We start from the raw sequence: 12,076 nt of genomic DNA, 5'->3' as shown, positions 1-12,076 counted from the left end.
ATTGGCTAAGATTGGCTTCCAAAGTTTGCAGGATTGGTCCGTTTTGAACAAAATACCTCAAATCATGAAAGCAGCATGCGATTTCCGTGAAATCTTTCATGCACATTAGGCAGAGGAATTAGGCAGAGGAAGAAATGGCACCCTTTTCACATTGGCCTATTATAGTGCCACCAGGAGGCCAACCAGGAGCACTTTTTCTAGCCATTATTTTAAACAAAATGATATGGCCGTGTGTGCATTACACTGCTGCAGGGACACAGTGTTTATTGTTTTAATTAACATTAAATACAAAATATATGATACACCAAAATAGTCTAAATACAGATAATAACATTGTGCACTGCCCCATGCCCTAAGCCCCCTGCAGTGCAGTAGTTGTCTCCGCCAGGCCGAAGGCATGCCGACCGTCCGTCCGTGTGTGTGTGTGTGCGTGTGCGTGTGCGTGTGCGTGTGTGTGTGTGTGTGTGTGTGTGTCATCTGTGAAGATAACACAGCAAAACCGTGCACACACACTCCCTGGATGCCAGAGCAGAACCTCTGCCCCGAATTTATATTACTCCTACAGATTTTGTGCAAACATCACGCAAATCGGTAGACAGTATCATAGTTATTAAACCAAACGCATGTCGAATTTTTCATATTCCATCCTGATTGCCGAATTTCGAACATTGCTGGCCTATAATAACCTACCTGACCTGGCGGAGACCTGTGCTCCGAGGAACGCTTTTTCTAGTTATCTTTTCATCTTTCATTGCATTCAGCAACTTTTTTTTCAATGCAAGGTCAGTGCAAGGTACCACTATCATACTGGCTTTGGGAGATCTGGTCCTCTATCCATCTTTATGGAACAACACCTCTCAGACATTATTTCATAACTCTCATTAAATGCTAAATATCTAGAAGAAGAGAGATGCCACTAAAGTTTAGAAAAGGACTAAGAGGGTAATGCTGATTAGGATTAGCCAAAGTTAGCCACTTTGTTTAGCTGGAGATTAATTTCTGTGCGGTCTCTGAAGGCTTGTGACTGCATTCTGCCTACAGAAAGATGGTTATTAACAAGGAACCTTGTATTAATTGGGTTCGACCATTACGCAACATCTGTAATTGGCTCACTATAACCCATATGCATTATGACTCATCTTACTAACCCCAAGACTGAAAATCAATGTAATAAATCATTTAATATGAGACCAGGACACTCTGCATAACTCCACAGGTTTTCAACATGCAAATGCAATTAATTTCACAGCAAGAGAAGACGCTTGTAGAAACGTTCTAAGGCTCACCAACACTGACGGTGGGGGGAAAGTGAAATGAGTCTTTCCGAAGTTGAAGATGCACGGTACAGCATTATCAGACCTAAATTGACCCTTACATTTCTTGCTTATCCCTGAAATGACTGAATATCACAGGTTTTGCAGCAATTTGTAGCAATAGTAGAAGTATTGGGCCTTGAATGTAATAGAAAATGTAATACAAATACATGTATTTTGCCACCCCACTTTAAATAAATGTAAATATAAAGTCAAATATAAAATGTAAAATACAAACTAAATGTTTTTTTTTAAATGGTGCCCACAAATACCGGTGCCCACTGTTCTGGTTACTCTTCTACACTGCAACTTGATCACAGGTCAGGTCACAGCACCAATATAACCACGTGGATTCAAACTTCGGTACACTCGGGAAACCAAACATCTATACCCGTCATCCAAAGGGGAATCCCCTCTGGATAAGGGAGATTTTAGCCTTCTGGGTTTCAGGCAGGACTACTCTGCTACACACTGGCAATGGAGTATTGACCTCCACCAGAGCTCATACCTACAGTCCCTACTGTATATGAATACATTGTTTAGTAATTGATAACTGCAAATTGCTCCCCATCGCCCAGAGATAACCTATTGTATGACTCTTTGATCTCAAATCCTATTGTATTTGGCAATAAAAGGATTGTTATGGCGCGAAAGAATGGACACAGAGGATGAAGGATGGTTAGCATATTGAAAGAGTACAAGCAGATATTTGGATGTGTTTTCCCCTTGGCAATGCATTGAAACACCTTTCTCTTGACTTGAACTTTACTTGGCTTAAAATTCTATTGAGAAGTATGGCATCTGCAATTCGATTTCACACCAGACAGGCTTTCAGTTTCCAACACACTCTGTAAAGTTGTATAGTGTTATTGAAATTCAGAAGTGTTTATCAGAATATGTATTCTTGTCAGAAAGCAGAACATCTGAGGCGAGGACATCAAGCGTGTGGGTTTTACATAAAAAGCATGAAATAGACAGGTAATTCAAGTGCAAGCTCCATTTCAGAGGCTACTGCAGTCACTCCATGTATCAAGCAATCAGCTTTTTGGGTGTTTGTTACATTTTCAAGGTCAGTTTCTCTGCCGCTCATATTAATATCGTTCTTGCAGCCATATGCTATACAAATCAAGTTTCATTTTCATTCTTGGATCAAAGTCCATTCTATGAAAGCAACTCTGGACATACACACACATGAAATGGTTGTAGGGAAACTTGCTCAATGTGTATTCACCTCTGCTTTCACTTGAGAAAGTTATCTGGAGTAGTGATTGCAGCTAAATCTATCTGTAGCCTACTGTAAAATAAATTAAGGAAGCAAACACTTGTCATTTCCTTTCAAACCAGTGGCCACACAGACACGTGCAGTAAATACTTTACTAAATACTTTATCTAAGTATGTTTTTCAATTAACTGTTTTATATTTTGTATTGAATACAACTTGTACTAACTTAAATTAGAAATTAAATTCAACGCGAAATGGATGAACATCTATTTAGGCAGAAATGGCCGTGGCATATATATGGTGAGTTGCTTTTGTATAGCGCCAAAGTTTCACCCTGATCGGTCCAGCGGTTTTCAAGATTCCGTGCACACATCCACATACACAGAAGGACGGGGCGAAAACTCTCTGCCTCCCAACCCTTCAGCCTGGGGAGATAAATATCCTCAGTGCTAGGACCCTGTGTGATTTTTTAAGATCACACAGGTTGATCCTCCTGGAGGTCTAGAGACATCAGATCACACAGGTTGATCCTCCTCGAGGTCCAGAGGACTCTGCTAGGTGGACATCACTCATCAGAGGACTCAGAGCTGCCTAACGGAGCCTGTGAGAGAGTGGAACATGTTGATGTCAAAGCAAGACAGCACATGGTAACATGCAGTGGTGTAAAGTAACTTAAGTACATTTACTGTACTTAAGTACAATTTTGAGGTACTTTTACTTTACTGGAGTATTTCCAATTTTCAGTACTTTTACATATACTCAACTACATTTCAGACGCAAATATTGTATTTTTACAATATATTACAATTATTTGAAAACTTTAGTTACTAGTTACTTTGCAGATATAAATTATCACATTATAAAACATACATTAACCACTTCAGCCCTATTTTATACCTAGGCTATTTGAAAATAGCCGATCTACAAGCTCGCAACGCGTTGCGAGCTTGTAGATCTGCTATTTTCAAACATTTTAGTACTTTTACTTTTGGTACTTTAAGTATATTTTGATACCAATACTTTTATACTTTTACTAAAGTACATTTTTAATTTCTGACTTTAACTTGTAACAGAGTACTTCTACATTGCAAGTATAAAACATTTTAGTACTTTTTCATAGCACTGAGTAAAACATTATCTCTTTTACTGTCATGGACGCGTTTTTGCGTCCGTTGGTACTTGGTCCACAGTGCCATGAACGCGTTTGACCCTCGTTTTTCTCGTGAATAAAACGAGAGGGGGGATTACTTTATTATTGTTCTTTTCTTTTCTTATCTTTGTACCATGTTCAGGTGAACATGATGATCCTTGTTTACTGATATTGACACTTTACAAGTAATACAATGGATGAATTAACGCTTGTAAAGCATTGAATAAACAAAAAACCTCTATCTATAGATTCCAGGAATGTGTCTGTCTTTTTATTTTATTTTTTTAAATAATTTTTGTCCCACGATTTTGTAACCCACATTTTTTTCACCCAGTGCCAATTGCCTATGTAATCCTGGGCACTACCTACCCTCTGCCAGCCTAGGGAGAGCCCAAGCTGAAGCTCATGCCTCCTTCAATGCATGAGGAGCAAGCAGGCCGCTTCTTATCACCCGACAGGGGGAGTTTCCCTGGTTGGACATAGCGCGTGGAAGGAACACGTTATTCCAACCAGTTCCCTTCTCCTCCATCAGGCGCCCCGGCTGACCAGGGGGAGGCAGTATAGTGACCAGGATTACTACATGTTTTTGTGAGGGTATTAACTACCCTAGGAGACACGGGGAGAACATGCAAACTCCACACAGAGTAGGCCCTTTCACCAACCCCACCTAGGGTATGGGCGGAATGTGTCTGTCTGTATGTATGACCATACTTCTCCTATTTGGGAACCACTAATACGATGGACTTCACACTTGGAAGGAGTATTGCTGCGGATCCGGTGTGTGAAATACACACTCACTTGGATTGTATTTTCCCATTACTGATACCCATCCCTAGTCCAATAGTGGAACTGTTAGCAGCCTGGGCCTGAGAGAAACAAACAGAGACATTTAAACTTACAGAGGTCCTGGTGGTCTTCAGGTTCCCCCTGTTTGACTGAGATGGTCCTGGATGAGTCACAGCAGAACGGCTTCTCTCTCCTGATGGTCTTGGAGTGGAGTGGATGGTCACTCCACTCCCTCCAGTGTGAATTCTCTTGTGCTTTTTGAGATTTGACATCTGAGTGAATTTCTTTCCACACTGGTCACAGCAGTAAGGCTTCTCTCCAGTGTGAATTCTCTTGTGTGTTTTAAGGTCTGACATCTGAGTGAATTTCTTTCCACATACGTCACAGCAGTAAGGCTTCTCTCCAGTGTGGATTCTCTTGTGTGTTTTAAGGGCTGAAATATGAGAGAAGCCTTTCCCACAATGATCACAGCAGTAAGGCTTCTCTCCAGTGTGAATTCTTTGGTGTATCATGAGATTACAAACTGAAGTGAATTTCTTTCCACATACGTCACAGCTGTAAGGCTTCTCTCCAGTGTGAATTCTCTTGTGTGTTATAAGATTAGACATGTCAGTGAAGCCTTTCCCACATACGTCACAGCTGTAAGGCTTCTCTCCAGTATGAATTCTTTGGTGTATCTTGAGTTTGGAAACTGAAGTGAATTTCTTTCCACACTGGTCACAGCAGTAAGGCTTCTCTCCAGTATGAATTATTTGGTGTCTCTTGAGTTTGGAAACTGAAGTGAATTTCTTTCCACACTGGTCACAGCAGCAACATCTTTGTTTAACCGAAGACAGGGCAGGACAGGTATCTGAAATAGACACAGGGTAACGTATAAGAGTGGAGGTAGGTGCACACAGGTGGACTACATACACATATATATATATATATATATATATATATATATATATATATATATATATATATATATATATATATATATATATATTATGTAGGAAAGCTAGTCTGAAAGAGATCAGAGAGTGCAAGGTGATAGTATGGGAAAGGATAGCAAGGCAGCACTGGGTGGTGATCTTTAGGATGAACCCCCAAAACATCAACCTAGTTTCAAAAACAGTATGTCACTTTATTGCTGTGTAATATCCCTGTCCTTTGTTGGATGTAATCATGATACAAACAACAGTTTGAATTAAAGTGATTGTATGCTTCTTTCCACGCACATCTCCTGTAAACTCTAGTGATGTCCTTGAGAGGTTGACTAAAGCCCCTTACAGACCAAACAGACTGGTTCTGACTACTTTAGACTGCAACAGAATGGTATTTGGTTGGCAAAAGTTGGCATTTAGTCTGTCAACCGACTTGCCATTGAAATGCTAATGCCCAGCCCAATGTGGGAACCCATTTACAAATAAAAAGGAAAAACAGCGCCCCCTCTGCTGTTCTTGAGACATTGCTTTCAGCCTAGGGTATAGGGCAGCCAGGTCTGCTTATTATAAGCGACTTTGTGCTTGTTTCCCTGCAAAGTCATTTGTAAATGGATGATCCCAGCGTTTTTTCTTTTTTTCTTCACTGATGTGCAGTGGCGTTAAGTAACAAGTACATTTACTCAAGTACTGTACTTCAGTACAATTTTGAGGTACTTTTACTTTACTGGAGTATTTCCAATCGTCTATACTTTTACTCCACAACAATTATTTGAAATGTTTAGTTACTAGTTAATTTGCAGATATAAATCATTATAAAACATACATTAACCACTTTAGCCCTATTTTATACCTATAAGCTATTTGAAAATAGCAGATCTACAAGCTCACAACGTGTTGCGATGCACGCGTTCTGAGCTTGTAGATCTGCTATTTTTGAACTTGCACTAATAATGACTTTAGTTGATTTTTCACTCTTTAAAATATAGTATTTCTTAATTGTTAATAATTACAGCTTGTAGATTGGCTATTTTCACGATTTTAAATTGTTTTTAAATAATAATAAAAAAGGAACATAGGCTACAAGATTTCCACCCACAGCCAGTCACATTCTAGCTGCTGAAATAAACTTCCCATTTAGATCATTGTTGACAAACGAACAGGGTACTGGTGTCTAAAAAAAATAACTTATTGACAGGAAAATCGTGCATTGATACTTTTACTCAACATTTGAGTACTTTTTCCACCACTGCTGACGTGTACACAACATTTTTGAAAACGGTTATTCGAATAATCAAAATTAAATACATTAATTAATTTATTGGAATTAGCACCCAGAAAATAGACAAAACTGAGCACATTTCGATCTATAAGGCCAAATCTAATTTGAAAAAAAAAAAAGGAAAAAGGAGATCACACAGATGATACAGTTTCACGCAAATAGCTGAAAAATCCTGGGTTTAAGTGTTTTTCAAACTGCTCAAAATTGCGGACAATCTAGGGGCCAATTGGAGTGATATTGGTTTCAGTGATATTTGGAATGACTCTCTACATAACTGCAACGTTTCAAAGAAATGTGAGTCTTGCATGTATGTGTTAGGGGCAGATGAATAATTTTCATAAAACTGCAATAGTTAAAATCTATTTCCTCCTGGGATTTTTGAGTAATCTGCACGAAACATTTTACACATGAACTTAGGACCTTTGCCGACAAAACAAAAATGGCGGATTTTCCATAAGTGAAAAAATGCATAAGTTATGAGCCAATGGCTGTTTTTCATATAATTCAAAATGGTGGGCGATCTAAAGGTCAGAGGTCAAAAGTCAGACCACGAAAGTTGTCGGGCATGAAGAGACGCATGTGTGTATCGAAGTTTCATGGTTGTAGGTCAAACAGGGCATGAGTTGTACCTGTTCAAAGTTGGCACTTTCAATTGAGTGCTATAGCGCCACCCTTTGACGAATGAGTGTGAGAATTGTTTCTTGATAGTTGTTCATGAACATGTGTTCCTCATGAGTCAAGGCACAAGTGTAAGCAAGTTTCACGACTTTCGGCCAAACGAGGCATGACTTATGCCTGTTTAAAGTTTGCATTTTCAAAAAATTGCTATAGCGCCCCCCTTTGGCCAATTGGAGTGAGATTGGTTTCAGTGATATTTGGAATGACTCTCTACATTACTGCAACGTTTCAAAGAAATGTGAGACTTGCATGTATGTGTTAGGGGCAGATGAATAATTGTCATAAAACTGCAATAGTTAAAACCTATGGATACATGGGATTTTTGAGCAATCTGCACGAAACGTTTAACACTTGAACTTTGGACCTCTGCCGACAAAACGATAGGAGTGGATTTGGAGTGAAAAAATGCAGAAGTTAGGAGCCAATGACTGTTTTTCATATAATTCAAAATGGTGGGAGATCTAAAGGTCAGAGGTCAAAAGTCAGAGGGTGAAAGTGGTTCAGCATGAGGATACGCATATGTGTATCCAAGTTTCATGGATGTAGGTCAAACAGGGCATGAGTTGTATCTGATCAAAGTTGGCATTTTCAATTGAGTGCTATAGCGCCACCTTTGGACGAAAGATTGTGAGAATTATTTCTTGATCGTTTTTCATGACCATCTACCATATGGCCGAGTTTCGTAAAAAGCAACAGCACGGTTCAGCCAGAGTAAGCCTACGAATGCCAAATCATGACCGCCTCAACACATCGTCAGGGACAGGGATCGAACCGGTGACCTGCGGTCTACAAGGCTGCCTTTCTTCTCATTGAGCTAGAGATATGATAGCCCTGGTAGTGTCTGTTGATATTTATAAGTCATTCCGTCCCTGACGGACCAGGCCTCTGTTTTGCTAACTACTCTAGATCAATGGTTCCCTAACCATCTACCGATAGAGAAATTGTACGTCTCCTCGGAACAGAAACTAGTGAAAGTAGTTGATCTACAAGCTCACAAAACGTTGCTATCTGAAAAGTTGTGAGATTGTAGATCGGCTATTTTCAGATAGATTCAATATTCATCCAATGTCTTATAAAATCAGACACATGTCTTTCACCAAAGCAGAGACTGCAGCTTAAGTCTGCAGGCCTCCCTTTTAAAATCCAACAGGCCAATACTTCTGGCCTGCTGCCCCTGACTAAAGACTGTCAATACTGAACACAGAGAGAGAGAGAGAGAGAGAGAGAGAGAGAGAGAGAGAGAGAGAGAGAGAGAGAGAGAGAGAGAGAGAGAGAGAGAGAGACTAATGAGGAGAGAGTGAGGGCAGGTGTGATTATGGATTGAGAGGGAATGACAGAGGGTGAGTTGGGTAGATCCAATCCATGGGAATAGGCCAGGTGGACTGTTGCTGTTGCTCACTTTCTACAAGAACATAATTATGTCAGAAAATTGACAAACAAATATTGTTAAAGGGTCAGGATACCCCGCCTCTTCATTTATTTGATCAGAATCGAGAAATGAAAAGAAGCCTAAAATGTGGGCGTGGTTATCCGTTGTTGGGTGGGAGGGGCGGAGTGGAGCGACGTACATATCATTATATTCTGAATCGAGCCTCAGAAAAGCTGACCGCACCGAAAATGCGACTTCTAAAACAAAAATTAAAACTAGCTGTTGCAGGTGAAAAAATAATAAAGATTTCGCAACTACATGGCATATTTACCCCTAAAAAAATATAATTCCTTTACAAAAAAAACGTCAGGTATTGGTATCCAGTGTCTAAATATTTTCATGCCGTGCTGTGAGCACTTTCGCCGGCTATTACTGCTGTCTTTCATCCGGTCGAAACACGGAGCGGAGGTCCCGGTCTGGAGCACCTGTTAGGAGGATGGCGCTGTTGTTTCAGCATGACATCTCCACCTCCACAAGCACACACACCCAGACACACCCACCCTCTTCCTCTCTCTCTCTCACGCACGCACACGCACACACACACACACACACACACACACGCGCCCGAAGTTCACATGCACGGTTCTAGCAATGGAGAATTCAATGGAGAACGCGATGGACAGTGACACTGAATCTGTCAGAACAGAAGCCTCTGTTGAGGTGGAGGACTTCTCACCTCCTCCATCTCCCGAAGATTCATCTCATGATGAAGTGGAAGATTTCTCCCCCCCTGAATCTCCCGGAGGGAATTCAGGGGGGGAGAATGAGATGGATCAACGTGTTGGTGGAGCAGGTCCACCATTGCCCTATCGGTTTGAACCCCTAGCTTCAGGCTCAGCTATGGAGGAAGAGGATGGAGCCGTCGGAGGTGAAGCTTTGCCGGCTGACTGGCGCATGGGTGACAAAAAATGGTAAATAAACTTCACTTTGTGGTCAACTATTTCGTCCTGCTCATATATAGGCTAAAAATACCGACATAATCAACTTGGTAAATGAATGTCACTAAACTTTATCTAGTAAGAGTGTCAGTGTGCCCTCAACCACCTCAAGTTTTGTTCCCTACCTATGTGAATGCACTTGTAAGTCGCTTTGGATAAAAGCGTCTGCTAAATCAGTGGTTCTCAACCTTTTCAGGGCCGCGACCCCCCAAAATAATCATATTTGAACTGGGGACCCCCCAAAATAATCATATTTGAACTGGGGACCCCCCAAAATAATATTTTTTTCGAACTGGGGACCCCCCTCCCCTGACAAGCACTTGGAGTTGAGGCATTAGGTTACATTAGTTTGACTCGGTTCCACAGATAAATATTTTTTAATTATCCGATCTACAAGCTCACAATGCCTGGCAATGCTGAGTGAGCTTGTAGATCGGCTATTTTCACACTTTTGGCGTCTTTCTTATATTATTTGAAAAATATGCCAATGTTTGATAGTTTGTTGATTACTTATGATGCAGTAATGGTCTTTTTTCATTCAATTCTTTCAATATTTCAAAATTAGGGGTCCTGACCCACAGGTTGAGAACCACTGTGCTAAATGACTGTAATGTAATGTAATGTCTATATCTGTTCCACCAGGTGTACATGTGGCAACTGTGAAATTCTGTCCCCCAGAGAGAATGTGTGCTGCAGAGAGGTGGCCAAGGTAAGGTCCTTACTTCTCTATACAGAAGCATTGTTACAAAACTACACCCTAAAGCAGTGGTGGGGGCTTATGGCCTCAAAAGTAATCAACAAAGTATACAATAAAAACTGGTCAAACCTCGACCAAATTGTCAAATATAAGAAAGAGGCAAACATTTAGAAAATAGCTGATCTACAAGCTCACAATGCCTTGCGAGGTGTTGTGAGCTTGTAGATCTGCTATTTTCACAATATCTATCTGTTGAGACATCTAAATCGAATGCCTAAACCCCTACAATTCCACGTACTTGTCAGGGTGGGGGGTCCCATATTCAGAAATGATTTTTAAAAATGCGGGGGGGGGGGTTCACAGGCTGAAAAGGTTGAGAACCGCTGCCCTAAAGCATCACATAATTATGCCCAGCCAGCTATACCCCCATGACCTGAATACTGTACTGTCAACATAATCCATATATGTTTGGAGTATAATAGGCCAACTCATTTTGTATCATAATAGGTAATTGAAACGTAGTATATTATCAATGACCAAAAACATGTCTTTCCAAATACAGGTCATGATCAGATGTGCTCAGGTTGGGGGGGTACAGTGTATGACAGTCCACCCAGGGTTTGAGGCTGTAACCCTGAATCCCTTCGTGCTGCAGGCTGTATATGGCACCTACCTGCATCATCATGGAGAGATGGAGGACCCCATTTTAAACAAGTTAGTACATATTGTGTGCCCGTCAAAGAGCAATACATTTATTCAGTGTAATATTGTAGACAAATAGCCATTCAACACTAAACCTCTCTTTTCTGCAGCTGTTACAGGCACCTGGGATACAGGAATTTTGTGCGTTGGTGTTGGGGTTACCTGGGCGACAAAGTCAGAGTTGTCCTCCCCTCCTGTGTGGTGACCCGCATCAGACAAGAATTCCCTAAATCTCCCGATTCACAGTATCGCGGTTTTCTGCCCCCTCTTGGATTTCAATAAATGATTGGTAAATTACTCTTCAGCATGGTTCACTGTCAATTCATTACCAAAAAAATATTCCTGTTTTACATTCATTGGTAGAAGTATAGTATATTTCATTTAAAACCTTTATGCTCGAGACGCACTGAGGTTACCATAATTTACAGTGACTTCCGAGCATATATAAAAAACATCAGTGAGACAGCTACATTACTAAAAGGTATGAAAGTGAAATACTAGTAGATTAAAAACATGCTATGAATGATAACCCACATTTTTTACTATAAGAAATGTAAGTGTTTCAATTAGTCCCTCCTGAGCAGATTATTATTTAATTGTGGTCGTATAATATTTCAGTTAGTCAAGTTTTGATGTCCTTATGTTAGGAATGTGCTGCTTTCTATTCAGTAACACATTAGTCTTCAACAGGAGGTCCTCTTTGTCAACTTCTTTTTTTACATTACCACTTGAACCCTAGCATTCCTATTCTGGAGGGAACATTAGCAGAAAATATCATATGTACAAGCTATTTTTGGTGAAGACATTTGGTGTAAAGGGGAAAAAGAACAGACCAAGTACAGAGCCAAAGTTCAAGTTTACTCAGTAATGAGGTAATGTCTGCAAATGCACATGAATCCAACATACAGACGAAAAACATTCATTTACACAACACGGATGATAGTGCTGTCAAACAA

The sequence above is a fragment of the Gymnoscopelus microlampas genome (assembly GCF_963454915.1).
Source record: "Gymnoscopelus microlampas genome assembly, chromosome: 8".
Taxonomy (NCBI): Eukaryota; Metazoa; Chordata; class Actinopteri; order Myctophiformes; family Myctophidae; genus Gymnoscopelus; species Gymnoscopelus microlampas.
The sequence above is the reverse complement of the archived record's forward strand: the minus strand, read 5'-3'. Positions refer to the sequence as shown.